This window comes from Dromaius novaehollandiae, chromosome 16 (assembly GCF_036370855.1).
Source record: "Dromaius novaehollandiae isolate bDroNov1 chromosome 16, bDroNov1.hap1, whole genome shotgun sequence".
Lineage (NCBI taxonomy): Eukaryota > Metazoa > Chordata > Aves > Casuariiformes > Dromaiidae > Dromaius > Dromaius novaehollandiae.
Window position 1 is genome coordinate 21,960,945 of NC_088113.1, and position 18,546 is coordinate 21,979,490.

Sequence of the window (18,546 nt, forward strand, 5' to 3'; positions counted from 1 at the left end):
GGTCGTAGCTTTGCTCAGGATTGGGGCCGGTTAGGCAGCTGCTGGGAGGAGTGGCGGTGCTGGGAGGGCACGGTGCGGAGCTGTCCTGCTGTGCAGCGCAAGGGAAAGTCGACCAGCACCGTTGCTGTCCGAGGACCCTGGAACAGCCCGAGAGACCCTGGAACAGCCACCCCACGGACACCGTGTCACTGCCTCGCAAGGCCACCGCATGCAGGTACGTTTGACTACATCCGGCAGAAGAAATGTAAGCCGAAGGATCAGGGCAAATAGCTGCTTGTCTAGGTTTGTTACCTAGCGACGCACTGGCAAAGCTTTTTATGAACACCCGTACTCGATCGAGTGCGTATTCATTCTGTGAATATTAATTACTGCCAGACCGCGTACGTCACTGATGCTTTAAAGCAAGTCCGTGGCGCTGGGGTAGCACGTGTAGTGGAGGCTAAATGCAATAATACCTCGTTTTGATGTTGTTCTCTTATACGAAAGCACTTGGAGCAGATTAAGACATTTCTCGTCCTATTTTGTTTATTGAGTGGACCCTGATACTGGGGAGAAGCTGCCGTGAAGCAGACCTAGTAGTCAGCTTCCTTAGAGAAGGCGTCTTGTCCTGTATTTGAGGGCTTCCGGTACGTTTTGACAGACAGTAGTGAGTGACGGGTTTCCTTTGGACCCCCCGGGGAGCAGAAAGTTCTGCCGGGAAGGCAAAATGTTTCTTGCGGCTGGGTTGGAAGAAGCTGGCTGCTGATGCAAGGCAGTGACAATTCTGGGGAGTCGCGGGAAGTTTTGAAAAGACGGTCGTTCCCTTTGCTAGAAGGCTATGCACTTCGGTTCCTAATAGCTGCAGTAATGAAGCCAGGTAAGCGTTCGGGAGGAGCCCAAGCCGTTTTTGTCTAGCGAGTATTTTGCAAGGGGGGCAGGAAAGCGCTGCGCCCTGCTCCTTGCTGCCCTCGCGTGTCTGAAAGGCGGCACTGCACGCGGGAGGGGGGCGCGCTCACGGCTGCCCTCGCGTGTCGACAAGGCAGCACTGCAGCCGCCGGCGGCCACCGCTGCGTACGGAGACCGTAGCGGGCAGCCGGCGCACACGTGCGCGCTGCCGGTCGCCGTGTTGGCCGCTACTCTGCGCTCTCTCGGGGACGGGTAAGCGCAGGGGCCGCGCTCGTGCCCCCTGCCCGGTGCTCACGGACCGGGAGCGCTTTTCCCGAGAGGGCTTTTCCTTCTCGGTGCTTCCTGGGGGCGCGGGGACGGGCAGTGCCGTCTCAGAGCTGCTCCGCGGCGCTCTCTCCCCGGGGCAGCCCCAGCGCCTGCTCGCTGAAGCCCGCCGCTCTCTCGGGCGCGGGCAGAGCAGCCTCGGGGCGCTCGCTGCTCGGCCTGAGCGCCGGGGTGGCGCGGCGGGCTGCGGTTGGCGCGCGGGAGCCGGCCGGCTGCAGCGCGGCGCTGCGACCACGCGAGGGTGGGGCCATTGCGGGTCTGGGCTGCCTCGCGCTGCCCTCCCCCCGCCCCTCGCGCTCCCCCCGCCCCTCGCGCTGCGCTCCCCCGCCCCTCGCGCTGCGCTCCCCCGCCCCTCGCGCTGCGCTCCCCCGCCCCTCGCGCTGCGCTCCCCCGCCCCTCGCGCTGCGCTCCCCCGCCCCTCGCGCTGCGCTCCCCCGCCCCTCGCGCTGCGCTCCCCCGCCCCTCGCGCTGCGCTCCCCCGCCCCTCGCGCTCCCCCCGCCCCTCGCGCTCCGCTCCCCCCGCCCCTCGCGCTCCGCTCCCCCCGCCCCTCGCGCTCCGCTCCCCCCGCCCCTCGCGCTCCCCCCGCCCCTCGCGCTCCCCCCGCCCCTCTCGCGCGGTCCTGGGCCGGCGCACGCGCGGTGCGGCGGCGCGAGCCCTGGGCGGCCGGCGCACGCGCGGTGCGGCGGCGCGAGCCCTGGGCGGCCGGCGCACGCGCGGTGCGGCGGCGCGAGCCCTGGGCGGCCGGCGCACGCGCGGTGCGGCGGCGCGAGCCCTGGGCGGCCGGCGCACGCGCGGTGCGGCGGCGCGAGCCCTGGGCGGCCGGCGCACGCGCGGTGCGGCGGCGGGCAAGATGGCGGCGAGCAGGGCGGGTGTTTTGGCTGGACGGCGGCGGGCGAGGGCAGAGGCGGGCTGGAGTCGAGCATGTGGGGGCCGCGGTGAGGCGAGGTGAGGCGAGCGTGTGCCTTCGGGTGGCCGCGGGTGTCGGGCTGTGTCCTGCCAGCCGGGGCCGTCGCTGCGTGGAGGCGGCGGGGCTGGGGGAGGGGGGAGTCGGGCCGGGGGCCGCGCCGGGTCTGCGCGGCGCCGGGTCTGCCGGAGCGCGGCTCTGACTCTCCCTTTTGCGTGTGTCGCCTGTAGGGCCCCGGTTCCTCCCCAGCGCGGGCCGGGGCGTGCGCTCGCCCCTGCGGACTCAGCCTGGAGGAGTGTGTGTGGGGTGCCTGCGCGGGGGTCTGGATGTCTCTAGCAGCGGCACGGCAGCCTGATGCCTCCTCTCGTCTGGGACGCGGGGTCCTTGGGGAGTTCCCTGCTGCCTCCTCTGGCGTTCTCTGCGAGCTCATAGATCCCTCCACCTCCTCTCCCCCCCCCCCCCCGCCCCGCTCCCCTGTCTGGTGGGGTGGGAGACCGGTGGCTGCTCCCGCCGAGCTGAGAGCCACGTAGGGCACCCCTATGTGCTCGCTACGCATCTGGGATGGCACCCCTGCCCTGAGGGCCCCGCAGAGTCCCACCCTTCCTGCAACCAGCCCCCCCAGAGCCATTAAACCACCCACAAATCCTGCCCCAACACCCCCACAGGCCCCAAAACGCCTCCGAGCCCTGCCGCAATGTTGTCACTGACTCCAGACCTTCCCCTGCACTCTGTGCAAGGCCCCAAACATTCCTCAAACTGCTGCCAGACCCAGTGCCCGCAGCAGTGAGGCGTTCTAACAAAGATGGGGTGCGATGTGCGTCTCCGCCTCGACTCAGTCCCGCTTTAGAGAAACAGGAAGTTACAGCACTTCCTGGTGAAGAGTGTTGACGGGTGAATGTGCGGATGACAAAGAGACTTCTCTCTCTTTTCTTCTGAGCCGCCTCTCAGAAGCCTCTGTGTGTGCACGATGTGGCTGATCTGGGATAATCGTGCTGTGCGCAGTGCTTAAGGAGAACATTGCCCTAAAATGGAGGGCTAAGGAATAGCCTAAGAAACCTAAAAGGCTCGGGAAGAGCCAAAGAGAACACCGATGGGCTCTGGGAAGCCCCAGTGATGCTAGCGAAAACAGCGTGGCTTTTAGGCACCTCCTCAGAGCAGCAGCAATGTCTCGCTCCAGCCTATGGGACAATGGGGACTCTTAATTACCGCCTTGAATTACCACAAGTGTTGCAAAAGCAGAAGGGACTAGGGAGCATGCAGAGCAGGTTATGGACTATATGTCAAGTTTAAACAAGCAACAAGCCCCTCTGCAAACAGAAACAGGTTTAGCCCTAAGTAATAGACGAAGGTAGCTGTGAGTAACGTGAAGCGAAGCGGTGACGTCAGTCACCCCGAAAGCCTCGGAGAAGCGGTCTGAAAATCTGGTACCCTCGCGACCTCGGCAGTCTTTTTGGTTTGTTTGGCAGGGTAGCCCACCGAAGGGGGACATCTCGAAGAGAAGCAGCAAGACCTGGGGATCCGGTGGTTCATTTTGGTCGTCGCCTGTGAGGCCAGCATGCAAGAGTAAGAGGAAGCTAGGAGCAGTCTCAAAAAGGTAATAGGTTTGAAAGGGAGACAGGCAAATCGAGGGCTGTCGTTCCTCCACGTAGTTAAAGACCGAGAGAGTTGTGGGTTAAGCGCATGCATACGAGGGTTTGCGAACAGTAACAATAACACTGAAGCGGAATAAAAATAAGGTTTCGTGGAAGATGGCGTTAGGAAGGTATTAGGCGACGTGCCCGCCTGCCTAATAACCTAGCCCTAATTGCTGTGTGTAACGTTTCCAGACCGTTTACCCTGCAACGTATGGTGCAAAGTGCCATATTAAGACCTTTCCCTTAAGGAAAAGAAGAAGGAAAAAAAGAAAAAAAAGGGGGAAAAAGAAAACAGGGTAAAGAGAAAAAGATCATGCATAAACCTAAGCGTTTCACTGGAAGTAAAACGCGAGTTTATCGCTTCCTTACAGATATGGAACCGAGGACAGCAAATGCTGACGAAGAGAAGAGACGGACGAGCGTTTGCTTGCGGTTAATACCGAAGGGACGGGATGAAACAAGGAAGCCAGAATGCAGCGGCCCCTCGATATCACCAGGAACTGCTACAGGAGGAGGCGTTCTGGCACGGGTAACTAGGGTAAGTATCGCTAATGACCGTTAGCAGTTATTTCGGCCTCCCCGAGGCAGCGCTGAGGACTGAGTAACCCGTTCCTACCCTGTGGCTGCTGTTGCCTGTATCTGCCTTAGCTTTGCTTTGGCTGTTTCTGTTTTGTTTTGTTATCGTACGCACAGCTACGGAAAGGAATAGATGTCATACTTACTTTTTTAGATTAATTGCCACGGCTGAAGTTGAAGAGACCAAGAAACGTAAGCCCCGAAGGGGCACATCTTGAAGAGAGGGGGCTAGACCTAGCGATCCAGTTGTTCGTTTTGGTCGTCGCCTGTGAGGCCAGCATGCAAGAGTAAGAGGAAGCTAGGAGCAGTCTCAAAAAGGTAATAGGTCTGAAAGGGAGACAGGCAAATCGAGGGCTGTCATTCCTCCACGTAGTTAAAGACCGAGAGAGTTGTCGGTTAAGCGCATGCATACGAGGGTTTGCGAACAGTACCAATAACACTGAAGCGGAATAAAAATAAGGTTTCGTGGAAGATGGCGTTAGGAAGGTATTAGGCGACGTGCCCGCCTGCCTAATAACCTAGCCCTAATTGCTGTGTGTAACGTTTCCAGACCGTTTACCCTGCAACGTATGGTGCAAAGTGCCGTATTAAGACCTTTCCCTTAAGGAAAAGAAGAAGGAAAAAAGGGGGAAAAAGAAAACAGGGTAAAGAGAAAAAGATCATGCATAAACCTAAGCGTTTCACTGGAAGTAAAACGCGAGTTTATCGCTTCCTTACAGAGATGGAACCAAGGACAGCAAATGCTGACGAGGAGAAGAGACGGACGAGCGTTTGCTTGCGGTTAATACCGAAGGGACGGGATGAAACAAGGAAGCCAGAATGCAGCGGCCCCTCGATATCACCAGGAACTGCTACAGGAGGAGGCGTTCTGGCACGGGTAACTAGGGTAAGTATCGCTGATGACCGTTAGCAGTTATTTCGGCCTCCCCGAGGCAGCGCTGAGGACTGAGTAACCCGTTCCTACCCTGTGGCTGCTGTTGCCTGTATCTGCCTTAGCTTTGCTTTGGCTGTTTCTGTTTTGTTTTGTTATCGTACACGCAGCTACGGAAAGGAATAGATGTCATACTTACTTTTTTAGATTAATTGCCACGGCTGAAGTTGAAGAGACCAAGAAACGTAAGCCCCGAAGGGGCACATCTTGAAGAGAGGGGGCTAGACCTAGCGATCCAGTTGTTCGTTTTGGTCGTCGCCTGTGAGGCCAGCATGCAAGAGTAAGAGGAAGCTAGGAGCAGTCTCAAAAAGGTAATAGGTTTGAAAGGGAGACAGGCAAATCGAGGGCTGTCATTCCTCCACGTAGTTAAAGACCGAGAGAGTTGTCGGTTAAGCGCATGCATACGAGGGTTTGCGAACAGTACCAATAACACTGAAGCGGAATAAAAATAAGGTTTCGTGGAAGATGGCGTTAGGAAGGTATTAGGCGACGTGCCCGCCTGCCTAATAACCTAGCCCTAATTGCTGTGTGTAACGTTTCCAGACCGTTTACCCTGCAACGTATGGTGCAAAGTGCCGTATTAAGACCTTTCCCTTAAGGAAAAGAAGAAGGAAAAAAGAAAAAAAAGGGGGAAAAAGAAAACAGGGTAAAGAGAAAAAGATCATGCATAAACCTAAGCGTTTCACTGGAAGTAAAACGCGAGTTTATCGCTTCCTTACAGAGATGGAACCAAGGACAGCAAATGCTGACGAGGAGAAGAGACGGACGAGCGTTTGCTTGCGGTTAATACCGAAGGGACGGGATGAAACAAGGAAGCCAGAATGCAGCGGCCCCTCGATATCACCAGGAACTGCTACAGGAGGAGGCGTTCTGGCACGGGTAACTAGGGTAAGTATCGCTAATGACCGTTAGCAGTTATTTCGGCCTCCCCGAGGCAGCGCTGAGGACTAAGTAACCTGAGGGGCTCTGGCCTGGGTTAGGGCAGAAGTGCAGGCAGGCGGGATCAGGCATTTTCCTCTCAGCTCTCCAAGCTGAATCCTAGCCCTGAAGGAAAAAGCACTGGGGGGAGGCTACTCGGACACCTGCCACGTCGAGGGCAGGGGCAGGAGCTGACCCTTCCCCGACGGACGGACGGACAGACAGACGCTGGTGCGGCGGTGACTCTTTGGATATCGTAGGTAAGGGGAGGCACGCTGGTGCCGAGCTCCAGGGCGGTTTGCCTGAACACGATGCCCGGGGCAGGAGGTTACGCATTGTGTCCGGGGCTGGGAGCTGGTCCCCGAGTCCCATGTACTTGGGAGTGCCTGCGCTTGCCAGGGAGCCCGGTGCTGTTCCCAGAGCTGCGGGGAATTTCCCTTGCGTTGCCTGGACCCTCGGGGCTCTTGGGGGTGTTTCCCCTCATCGCAAGGGCAGCCGGAGCCCCTCCAGGGCTGCGTGAGGTCCCCGAACCGCTCCCGGATTTGCTTTTGGCACTCCGCAGTGTCGCTCGTGTGCCTGGGGCAGCCTGCAGGCGCCATCCTGTCAGCCGCGTTGAGCCCTGCGGCGTGCCTGGTGACCCCTCTGGTGTGCGCCAAGGCCCTTCCTCTGTATTTTGGTCTGCCCCAGAGCCCTGCACTTGCCCTCTGATGCCCTCAGGACCCCTCAGTTCACATTCTGGGTTGCCCCCGAGCCCTCTGCGTGCCTTTCGGTGCGCCCCGTGGCCCCGTGTGTGTTTTGCGGCATGCCGCAGAGGTCTCTGTTTAGCTTTTTCTCCTGTCCTGGAGTTTTCTGGGTGCTTCTGGGTGTGCCCCAGGGCCCTCCTTTTGGTGCCCCCAGAGTCACTCTGTTTGCTCTATCGTTCTTTTTTTTTTTTTTTTTTTTTTTTTTTTTTTTTTTTTTTTCTTGACTTGTGTTGCACCCAGAGCTCTCGATTTGTTCTCTTGTGCTCCGCATACTCCCCTTTCCGCACTCTACACCCCAGGCAGGGCTCTCCCTTCAGCTCTCAGCAAGCTGCTGTCAGGAGAGTGGGGGTGCCTCTGCTGCCCTGGCAGCCCCAGCTGTCCCTGAAGGGGCTGATGGCCAGGCCCCCTGCCCAGTTCCTGCAGGCCCACAGCTGCGGGCCCTGGGGCTGGGATGAATGCCAGGGGGAGCTGGGTGGCAGGACAGGCCCCAGGTGGGGCTGATGGCAAGGGCAGGCCCACATTTGGGGGCTGGGGCCGCAGTTGGGGGGAGCTGGCGCTGGGGCAGGAGCTGGGCAGCGGAGCTGCCGCGGAGCACGGCCCTTCGGGACCAGCCCGGCGGCCGCCCCGCGGAGGAGGTGAGCGGGGCCGGGGGAGGCGCACTGCAGGCTGCGGGTCCCGCATGTGCCGGGGGTCCCGGCGGCTGGGAGCGTCCCGGGGCCACGGAGGCGGGGGGAGGAAGGGGGTGCGCCGGGGCTGCGGTGCGGTTTACTGCGCGGTCGGAGGAGCGCGGGGGGGGGGTCTCCTGTGTCAGCTCGGGAGCGTGTCGGGGAGCGGGGGGAGGAGGGTCGTGGAGGGGCGGGGGCAGTGTCGGAGCTGAGGCGGGGCCGGTCGCGGGGGTGTCGGGGGAGCCCCGGGCCGGTGGTGGGGCTGGCGGGGCCGCGCTCGGGGCTCTGCGGCCGTTTCCGGGGGGACAGGGGGGAAGGGGAAGGGGGGCGGGACGGAAAGGAACGGAATGTGCCGAGGGTCAAAGGTGCCCCAGCGCTGCGGGTGGGGGGCGGGCGTTGGGGTGCGGGAATGCGGGGAGCCGTAGCTTTCGGCGCGGCATGCCGGGAGCAGTAGTCTTCCGGCACTGGGCTTCCGGTGGGGCCTGTTTGTTCTGAGCGCGGCATGCTGGGAGCGGTAGTCTTCCGGCACTGGGCTTCCGGGCGGCCATGTTGCTTGGCATGGCATGCCGGGAGCAGTAGTCTTCCGGCACTGGGCTTCCGGGCCGCCCTTTTCGCGTGCACGGTATGCTGGGAGGTGTAGTCTTCTCAGGCGGGGCTACTGGGTGACCATGCTGCGCCTCTCGAGGTGGCCCCGCGGGGGGGGCGGCGGCGGCGGCGGCGGCAGGTCCCTGCCAGCGGGGTTCCCAGTAGGCGGCCGCGTGGCAGGCCAGGAGCTGTAGTGCCCGCTGGGTCTGTTCCTTACTGGACATGTGTCACTCACGCCTGAGTCCCCACAGGTCACGGGGGACAGTGGAATGCCCCTGTTTTTCCCCGGTACAGGGCAGGAAGTGTTTTCCATCTCCGATGGTGTTGCAAGACAACCTTGGAAGCTCAGAAAGAGTGTTCCTGCTGTTTAAACTAGGCAGATGAGGAGAAACCCCCCCCCCCCATTTCCTGGGAGGAAATAATTCTTTAATCAAGGCCATGCTAGAAGTGCTAAAGCCTTAAAGAAATAGTAAATCAAAATGTTTTGTTTTCTATGTAGACGTTGCCAATTTAGCAAAGGAATTCGAGGTATCCCCGAACTGAACTGTCCTCATTATAATACAAGAAAATCACGCCCATAGGTCAGAAAGACCTGTGCCCGGGTGAAGACCCCTCCCCTGAGCATGCGTAGTTTTAAAATGGCGTGTAAGCAATATTAGAATTGTATGTAAATCACTAACCAACCGGTGTAAGAGGGAAAGTTGCAAACCTTGCAACTTGTATAAATGCTACTTGGAAAGCCGGGGCGGGGGGGGAGTTGCGCTTGATTTGTGGGGAAAACACCGAGCAGCCAGGCTTGCACAACTCTGAAATAAATAAGCAAATGTCTCTCCTGAGCGTGTCATTATTGGCTTAGTGCACAGCGGGCAACGAATCCGCTTTTCGGACAGCAGCGTGACCAGGCAGGGTTGTCCCCGGGGGCTGGGGCTGTCCCTCTTGGAAATGGGGAGGGCGGGAAGAGTAGGAGGGGTGCTGCGGGCTCCTGGGGGTCGTAGCTTTGCTCAGGATTGGGGCCGGTTAGGCAGCTGCTGGGAGGAGTGGCGGTGCTGGGAGGGCACGGTGCGGAGCTGTCCTGCTGTGCAGCGCAAGGGAAAGTCGACCAGCACCGTTGCTGTCCGAGGACCCTGGAACAGCCCGAGAGACCCTGGAACAGCCACCCCACGGACACCGTGTCACTGCCTCGCAAGGCCACCGCATGCAGGTACGTTTGACTACATCCGGCAGAAGAAATGTAAGCCGAAGGATCAGGGCAAATAGCTGCTTGTCTAGGTTTGTTACCTAGCGACGCACTGGCAAAGCTTTTTATGAACACCCGTACTCGATCGAGTGCGTATTCATTCTGTGAATATTAATTACTGCCAGACCGCGTACGTCACTGATGCTTTAAAGCAAGTCCGTGGCGCTGGGGTAGCACGTGTAGTGGAGGCTAAATGCAATAATACCTCGTTTTGATGTTGTTCTCTTATACGAAAGCACTTGGAGCAGATTAAGACATTTCTCGTCCTATTTTGTTTATTGAGTGGGCCCTGATACTGGGGAGAAGCTGCCATGAAGCAGACCTAGTAGTCAGCTTCCTTAGAGAAGGCGTCTTGTCCTGTATTTGAGGGCTTCCGGTACGTTTTGACAGACAGTAGTGAGTGACGGGTTTCCTTTGGACCCCCCGGGGAGCAGAAAGTTCTGCCGGGAAGGCAAAATGTTTCTTGCGGCTGGGTTGGAAGAAGCTGGCTGCTGATGCAAGGCAGTGACAATTCTGGGGAGTCGCGGGAAGTTTTGAAAAGACGGTCGTTCCCTTTGCTAGAAGGCTATGCACTTCGGTTCCTAATAGCTGCAGTAATGAAGCCAGGTAAGCGTTCGGGAGGAGCCCAAGCCGTTTTTGTCTAGCGAGTATTTTGCAAGGGGGGCAGGAAAGCGCTGCGCCCTGCTCCTTGCTGCCCTCGCGTGTCTGAAAGGCGGCACTGCACGCGGGAGGGGGGCGCGCTCACGGCTGCCCTCGCGTGTCGACAAGGCAGCACTGCAGCCGCCGGCGGCCACCGCTGCGTACGGAGACCGTAGCGGGCAGCCGGCGCACACGTGCGCGCTGCCGGTCGCCGTGTTGGCCGCTACTCTGCGCTCTCTCGGGGACGGGTAAGCGCAGGGGCCGCGCTCGTGCCCCCTGCCCGGTGCTCACGGACCGGGAGCGCTTTTCCCGAGAGGGCTTTTCCTTCTCGGTGCTTCCTGGGGGCGCGGGGACGGGCAGTGCCGTCTCGGAGCTGCTCCGCGGCGCTCTCTCCCCGGGGCAGCCCCAGCGCCTGCTCGCTGAAGCCCGCCGCTCTCTCGGGCGCGGGCAGAGCAGCCTCGGGGCGCTCGCTGCTCGGCCTGAGCGCCGGGGTGGCGCGGCGGGCTGCGGTTGGCGCGCGGGAGCCGGCCGGCTGCAGCGCGGCGCTGCGACCACGCGAGGGTGGGGCCATTGCGGGTCTGGGCTGCCTCGCGCTGCGCTCCCCCCGCCCCTCGCGCTCCCCCCGCCCCTCGCGCTGCGCTCCCCCGCCCCTCGCGCTCCCCCCGCCCCTCGCGCTCCGCTCCCCCCGCCCCTCGCGCTCCGCTCCCCCCGCCCCTCGCGCTCCGCTCCCCCCGCCCCTCGCGCTCCGCTCCCCCCGCCCCTCGCGCTCCCCCCGCCCCTCGCGCACCGCTCCCCCCGCCCCTCGCGCTCCGCTCCCCCCGCCCCTCGCGCTCCGCTCCCCCCGCCCCTCGCGCTCCGCTCCCCCCGCCCCTAGCGCTCCGCTCCCCCCGCCCCTCGCGCTCCGCTCCCCCCGCCCCTCGCGCTCCGCTCCCCCCGCCCCTCGCGCTCCCCCCGCCCCTCGCGCGCGAGCCCTGGGCGGCCGGCGCACGCGCGGTGCGGCGGCGCGAGCCCTGGGCGGCCGGCGCACGCGCGGTGCGGCGGCGCGAGCCCTGGGCGGCCGGCGCACGCGCGGTGCGGCGGCGCGAGCCCTGGGCGGCCGGCGCACGCGCGGTGCGGCGGCGGGCAAGATGGCGGCGAGCAGGGCGGGTGTTTTGGCTGGACGGCGGCGGGCGAGGGCAGAGGCGGGCTGGAGTCGAGCATGTGGGGGCCGCGGTGAGGCGAGGTGAGGCGAGCGTGTGCCTTCGGGTGGCCGCGGGTGTCGGGCTGTGTCCTGCCAGCCGGGGCCGTCGCTGCGTGGAGGCGGCGGGGCGGGGGGGGGGGGGGGGGGAGTCGGGCCGGGGGCCGCGCCGGGTCTGCGCGGCGCCGGGTCTGCCGGAGCGCGGCTCTGACTCTCCCTTTTGCGTGTGTCGCCTGTAGGGCCCCGGTTCCTCCCCAGCGCGGGCCGGGGCGTGCGCTCGCCCCTGCGGACGCAGCCTGGAGGAGTGTGTGTGGGGTGCCTGCGCGGGGGTCTGGATGTCTCTAGCAGCGGCACGGCAGCCTGATGCCTCCTCTCGTCTGGGACGCGGGGTCCTTGGGGAGTTCCCTGCTGCCTCCTCTGGCGTTCTCTGCGAGCTCATAGATCCCTCCACCTCCTCTCCCCCCCCCCCCCCCGCCCCGCTCCCCTGTCTGGTGGGGTGGGAGACCGGTGGCTGCTCCCGCCGAGCTGAGAGCCACGTAGGGCACCCCTATGTGCTCGCTACGCATCTGGGATGGCACCCCTGCCCTGAGGGCCCCGCAGAGTCCCACCCTTCCTGCAACCAGCCCCCCCAGAGCCATTAAACCACCCACAAATCCTGCCCCAACACCCCCACAGGCCCCAAAACGCCTCCGAGCCCTGCCGCAATGTTGTCACTGACTCCAGACCTTCCCCTGCACTCTGTGCAAGGCCCCAAACATTCCTCAAACTGCTGCCAGACCCAGTGCCCGCAGCAGTGAGGCGTTCTAACAAAGATGGGGTGCGATGTGCGTCTCCGCCTCGACTCAGTCCCGCTTTAGAGAAACAGGAAGTTACAGCACTTCCTGGTGAAGAGTGTTGACGGGTGAATGTGCGGATGACAAAGAGACTTCTCTCTCTTTTCTTCTGAGCCGCCTCTCAGAAGCCTCTGTGTGTGCACGATGTGGCTGATCTGGGATAATCGTGCTGTGCGCAGTGCTTAAGGAGAACATTGCCCTAAAATGGAGGGCTAAGGAATAGCCTAAGAAACCTAAAAGGCTCGGGAAGAGCCAAAGAGAACACCGATGGGCTCTGGGAAGCCCCAGTGATGCTAGCGAAAACAGCGTGGCTTTTAGGCACCTCCTCAGAGCAGCAGCAATGTCTCGCTCCAGCCTATGGGACAATGGGGACTCTTAATTACCGCCTTGAATTACCACAAGTGTTGCAAAAGCAGAAGGGACTAGGGAGCATGCAGAGCAGGTTATGGACTATATGTCAAGTTTAAACAAGCAACAAGCCCCTCTGCAAACAGAAACAGGTTTAGCCCTAAGTAATAGACGAAGGTAGCTGTGAGTAACGTGAAGCGAAGCGGTGACGTCAGTCACCCCGAAAGCCTCGGAGAAGCGGTCTGAAAATCTGGTACCCTCGTGACCTCGGCAGTCTTTTTGGTTTGTTTGGCAGGGTAGCCCACCGAAGGGGGACATCTCGAAGAGAAGCAGCAAGACCTGGGGATCCGGTGGTTCATTTTGGTCGTCGCCTGTGAGGCCAGCATGCAAGAGTAAGAGGAAGCTAGGAGCAGTCTCAAAAAGGTAATAGGTTTGAAAGGGAGACAGGCAAATCGAGGGCTGTCGTTCCTCCACGTAGTTAAAGACCGAGAGAGTTGTGGGTTAAGCGCATGCATACGAGGGTTTGCGAACAGTAACAATAACACTGAAGCGGAATAAAAATAAGGTTTCGTGGAAGATGGCGTTAGGAAGGTATTAGGCGACGTGCCCGCCTGCCTAATAACCTAGCCCTAATTGCTGTGTGTAACGTTTCCAGACCGTTTACCCTGCAACGTATGGTGCAAAGTGCCATATTAAGACCTTTCCCTTAAGGAAAAGAAGAAGGAAAAAAAGAAAAAAAAGGGGGAAAAAGAAAACAGGGTAAAGAGAAAAAGATCATGCATAAACCTAAGCGTTTCACTGGAAGTAAAACGCGAGTTTATCGCTTCCTTACAGAGATGGAACCAAGGACAGCAAATGCTGACGAGGAGAAGAGACGGACGAGCGTTTGCTTGCGGTTAATACCGAAGGGACGGGATGAAACAAGGAAGCCAGAATGCAGCGGCCCCTCGATATCACCAGGAACTGCTACAGGAGGAGGCGTTCTGGCACGGGTAACTAGGGTAAGTATCGCTGATGACCGTTAGCAGTTATTTCGGCCTCCCCGAGGCAGCGCTGAGGACTGAGTAACCCGTTCCTACCCTGTGGCTGCTGTTGCCTGTATCTGCCTTAGCTTTGCTTTGGCTGTTTCTGTTTTGTTTTGTTATCGTACGCACAGCTACGGAAAGGAATAGATGTCATACTTACTTTTTTAGATTAATTGCCACGGCTGAAGTTGAAGAGACCAAGAAACGTAAGCCCCGAAGGGGCACATCTTGAAGAGAGGGGGCTAGACCTAGCGATCCAGTTGTTCGTTTTGGTCGTCGCCTGTGAGGCCAGCATGCAAGAGTAAGAGGAAGCTAGGAGCAGTCTCAAAAAGGTAATAGGTTTGAAAGGGAGACAGGCAAATCGAGGGCTGTCATTCCTCCACGTAGTTAAAGACCGAGAGAGTTGTCGGTTAAGCGCATGCATACGAGGGTTTGCGAACAGTACCAATAACACTGAAGCGGAATAAAAATAAGGTTTCGTGGAAGATGGCGTTAGGAAGGTATTAGGCGACGTGCCCGCCTGCCTAATAACCTAGCCCTAATTGCTGTGTGTAACGTTTCCAGACCGTTTACCCTGCAACGTATGGTGCAAAGTGCCGTATTAAGACCTTTCCCTTAAGGAAAAGAAGAAGGAAAAAAGAAAAAAAAGGGGGAAAAAGAAAACAGGGTAAAGAGAAAAAGATCATGCATAAACCTAAGCGTTTCACTGGAAGTAAAACGCGAGTTTATCGCTTCCTTACAGAGATGGAACCGAGGACAGCAAATGCTGACGAGGAGAAGAGACGGACGAGCGTTTGCTTGCGGTTAATACCGAAGGGACGGGATGAAACAAGGAAGCCAGAATGCAGCGGCCCCTCGATATCACCAGGAACTGCTACAGGAGGAGGCGTTCTGGCACGGGTAACTAGGGTAAGTATCGCTAATGACCGTTAGCAGTTATTTCGGCCTCCCCGAGGCAGCGCTGAGGACTGAGTAACCCGTTCCTACCCTGTGGCTGCTGTTGCCTGTATCTGCCTTAGCTTTGCTTTGGCTGTTTCTGTTTTGTTTTGTTGTCGTACACGCAGCTACGGAAAGGAATAGATGTCATACTTACTTTTTTAGATTAATTGCCACGGCTGAAGTTGAAGAGACCAAGAAACGTAAGCCCCGAAGGGGCACATCTTGAAGAGAGGGGGCTAGACCTAGCGATCCAGTTGTTCGTTTTGGTCGTCGCCTGTGAGGCCAGCATGCAAGAGTAAGAGGAAGCTAGGAGCAGTCTCAAAAAGGTAATAGGTTTGAAAGGGAGACAGGCAAATCGAGGGCTGTCATTCCTCCACGTAGTTAAAGACCGAGAGAGTTGTCGGTTAAGCGCATGCATACGAGGGTTTGCGAACAGTACCAATAACACTGAAGCGGAATAAAAATAAGGTTTCGTGGAAGATGGCGTTAGGAAGGTATTAGGCGACGTGCCCGCCTGCCTAATAACCTAGCCCTAATTGCTGTGTGTAACGTTTCCAGACCGTTTACCCTGCAACGTATGGTGCAAAGTGCCGTATTAAGACCTTTCCCTTAAGGAAAAGAAGAAGGAAAAAAGAAAAAAAAGGGGGAAAAAGAAAACAGGGTAAAGAGAAAAAGATCATGCATAAACCTAAGCGTTTCACTGGAAGTAAAACGCGAGTTTATCGCTTCCTTACAGAGATGGAACCAAGGACAGCAAATGCTGACGAGGAGAAGAGACGGACGAGCGTTTGCTTGCGGTTAATACCGAAGGGACGGGATGAAACAAGGAAGCCAGAATGCAGCGGCCCCTCGATATCACCAGGAACTGCTACAGGAGGAGGCGTTCTGGCACGGGTAACTAGGGTAAGTATCGCTAATGACCGTTAGCAGTTATTTCGGCCTCCCCGAGGCAGCGCTGAGGACTAAGTAACCTGAGGGGCTCTGGCCTGGGTTAGGGCAGAAGTGCAGGCAGGCGGGATCAGGCATTTTCCTCTCAGCTCTCCAAGCTGAATCCTAGCCCTGAAGGAAAAAGCACTGGGGGGAGGCTACTCGGACACCTGCCACGTCGAGGGCAGGGGCAGGAGCTGACCCTTCCCCGACGGACGGACGGACGGACAGACGCTGGTGCGGCGGTGACTCTTTGGATATCGTAGGTAAGGGGAGGCACGCTGGTGCCGAGCTCCAGGGCGGTTTGCCTGAACACGATGCCCGGGGCAGGAGGTTACGCATTGTGTCCGGGGCTGGGAGCTGGTCCCCGAGTCCCATGTACTTGGGAGTGCCTGCGCTTGCCAGGGAGCCCGGTGCTGTTCCCAGAGCTGCGGGGAATTTCCCTTGCGTTGCCTGGACCCTCGGGGCTCTTGGGGGTGTTTCCCCTCATCGCAAGGGCAGCCAGAGCCCCTCCAGGGCTGCGTGAGGTCCCCGAACCGCTCCCGGATTTGCTTTTGGCACTCCGCAGTGTCGCTCGTGTGCCTGGGGCAGCCTGCAGGCGCCATCCTGTCAGCCGCGTTGAGCCCTGCGGCGTGCCTGGTGACCCCTCTGGTGTGCGCCAAGGCCCTTCCTCTGTATTTTGGTCTGCCCCAGAGCCCTGCACTTGCCCTCTGATGCCCTCAGGACCCCTCAGTTCACATTCTGGGTTGCCCCCGAGCCCTCTGCGTGCCTTTCGGTGCGCCCCGTGGCCCCGTGTGTGTTTTGCGGCACGCCGCAGAGGTCTCTGTTTAGCTTTTTCTCCTGTCCTGGAGTTTTCTGGGTGCTTCTGGGTGTGCCCCAGGGCCCTCCTTTTGGTGCCCCCAGAGTCACTCTGTTTGCTCTATTATTGTTTTTTTTTTTTTTTTTTTCTTGACTTGTGTTGCACCCAGAGCTCTCGATTTGTTCTCTTGTGCTCCGCATACTCCCCTTTCCGCACTCTACACCCCAGGCAGGGCTCTCCCTTCAGCTCTCAGCAAGCTGCTGTCAGGAGAGTGGGGGTGCCTCTGCTGCCCTGGCAGCCCCAGCTGTCCCTGAAGGGGCTGATGGCCAGGCCCCCTGCCCAGTTCCTGCAGGCCCACAGCTGCGGGCCCTGGGGCTGGGATGAATGCCAGGGGGAGCTGGGTGGCAGGACAGGCCCCAGGTGGGGCTGATGGCAAGGGCAGGCCCACATTTGGGGGCTGGGGCCGCAGTTGGGGGGAGCTGGCGCTGGGGCAGGAGCTGGGCAGCGGAGCTGCCGCGGAGCACGGCCCTTCGGGACCAGCCCGGCGGCCGCCCCGCGGAGGAGGTGAGCGGGGCCGGGGGAGGCGCACTGCAGGCTGCGGGTCCCGCATGTGCCGGGGGTCCCGGCGGCTGGGAGCGTCCCGGGGCCACGGAGGCGGGGGGAGGAAGGGGGTGCGCCGGGGCTGCGGTGCGGTTTACTGCGCGGTCGGAGGAGCGCGGGGGGGGGGTCTCCTGTGTCAGCTCGGGAGCGTGTCGGGGAGCGGGGGGAGGAGGGTCGTGGAGGGGCGGGGGCAGTGTCGGAGCTGAGGCGGGGCCGGTCGCGGGGGTGTCGGGGGAGCCCCGGGCCGGTGGTGGGGCTGGCGGGGCCGCGCTCGGGGCTCTGCGGCCGTTTCCGGGGGGACAGGGGGGAAGGGGAAGGGGGGCGGGACGGAAAGGAACGGAATGTGCCGAGGGTCAAAGGTGCCCCAGCGCTGCGGGTGGGGGGCGGGCGTTGGGGTGCGGGAATGCGGGGAGCCGTAGCTTTCGGCGCGGCATGCCGGGAGCAGTAGTCTTCCGGCACTGGGCTTCCGGTGGGGCCTGTTTGTTCTGAGCGCGGCATGCTGGGAGCGGTAGTCTTCCGGCACTGGGCTTCCGGGCGGCCATGTTGCTTGGCATGGCATGCCGGGAGCAGTAGTCTTCCGGCACTGGGCTTCCGGGCCGCCCTTTTCGCGTGCACGGTATGCTGGGAGGTGTAGTCTTCTCAGGCGGGGCTACTGGGTGACCATGCTGCGCCTCTCGAGGTGGCCCCGCGGGGGGGGCGGCGGCGGCGGCGGCAGGTCCCTGCCAGCGGGGTTCCCAGCAGGCGGCCGCGTGGCAGGCCAGGAGCTGTAGTGCCCGCTGGGTCTGTTCCTTACTGGACATGTGTCACTCACGCCTGAGTCCCCACAGGTCACGGGGGACAGTGGAATGCCCCTGTTTTTCCCCGGTACAGGGCAGGAAGTGTTTTCCATCTCCGATGGTGTTGCAAGACAACCTTGGAAGCTCAGAAAGAGTGTTCCTGCTGTTTAAACTAGGCAGATGAGGAGAACCCCCCCCCCCCCCCCCCCCATTTCCTGGGAGGAAATAATTCTTTAATCAAGGCCATGCTAGAAGTGCTAAAGCCTTAAAGAAATAGTAAATCAAAATGTTTTGTTTTCTATGTAGACGTTGCCAATTTAGCAAAGGAATTCGAGGTATCCCCGAACTGAACTGTCCTCATTATAATACAAGAAAATCACGCCCATAGGTCAGAAAGACCTGTGCCCGGGTGAAGACCCCTCCCCTGAGCATGCGTAGTTTTAAAATGGCGTGTAAGCAATATTAGAATTGTATGTAAATCACTAACCAACCGGTGTAAGAGGGAAAGTTGCAAACCTTGCAACTTGTATAAATGCTACTTGGAAAGCCGGGGCGGGGGGGGAGTTGCGCTTGATTTGTGGGGAAAACACCGAGCAGCCAGGCTTGCACAACTCTGAAATAAATAAGCAAATGTCTCTCCTGAGCGTGTCATTATTGGCTTAGTGCACAGCGGGCAACGAATCCGCTTTTCGGACAGCAGCGTGACCAGGCAGGGTTGTCCCCGGGGGCTGGGGCTGTCCCTCTTGGAAATGGGGAGGGCGGGAAGAGTAGGAGGGGTGCTGCGGGCTCCTGGGGGTCGTAGCTTTGCTCAGGATTGGGGCCGGTTAGGCAGCTGCTGGGAGGAGTGGCGGTGCTGGGAGGGCACGGTGCGGAGCTGTCCTGCTGTGCAGCGCAAGGGAAAGTCGACCAGCACCGTTGCTGTCCGAGGACCCTGGAACAGCCCGAGAGACCCTGGAACAGCCACCCCACGGACACCGTGTCACTGCCTCGCAAGGCCACCGCATGCAGGTACGTTTGACTACATCCGGCAGAAGAAATGTAAGCCGAAGGATCAGGGCAAATAGCTGCTTGTCTAGGTTT

At 60.0% G+C, this 18,546-nt stretch overlaps 2 long non-coding RNA genes across 3 annotated transcripts; both read left to right on the forward strand.

Moving 5' to 3' along the window:
- The first annotated feature begins 1,931 nt into the window (after positions 1-1,931).
- Positions 1,932-7,703, forward strand: LOC135330151 (uncharacterized). Of its 2 annotated transcripts, XR_010391971.1 has the most exons (5): positions 1,932-2,075; positions 2,345-3,708; positions 4,120-4,286; positions 4,479-5,210; positions 5,403-7,703. It is a non-coding gene; the product is annotated as an uncharacterized LOC135330151 (long non-coding RNA). The 2 variants fall into 2 exon arrangements; XR_010391972.1 differs by having other exon boundaries at positions 1,932-2,155; positions 3,581-3,708; positions 4,120-5,210.
- A 7,570-nt stretch (positions 7,704-15,273) lies between these two features.
- Positions 15,274-18,106, forward strand: LOC135330152 (uncharacterized). The gene is made up of 2 exons (XR_010391973.1): positions 15,274-15,557; positions 17,773-18,106. It is a non-coding gene; the product is annotated as an uncharacterized LOC135330152 (long non-coding RNA).
- The last annotated feature ends 440 nt before the right edge of the window (positions 18,107-18,546 follow it).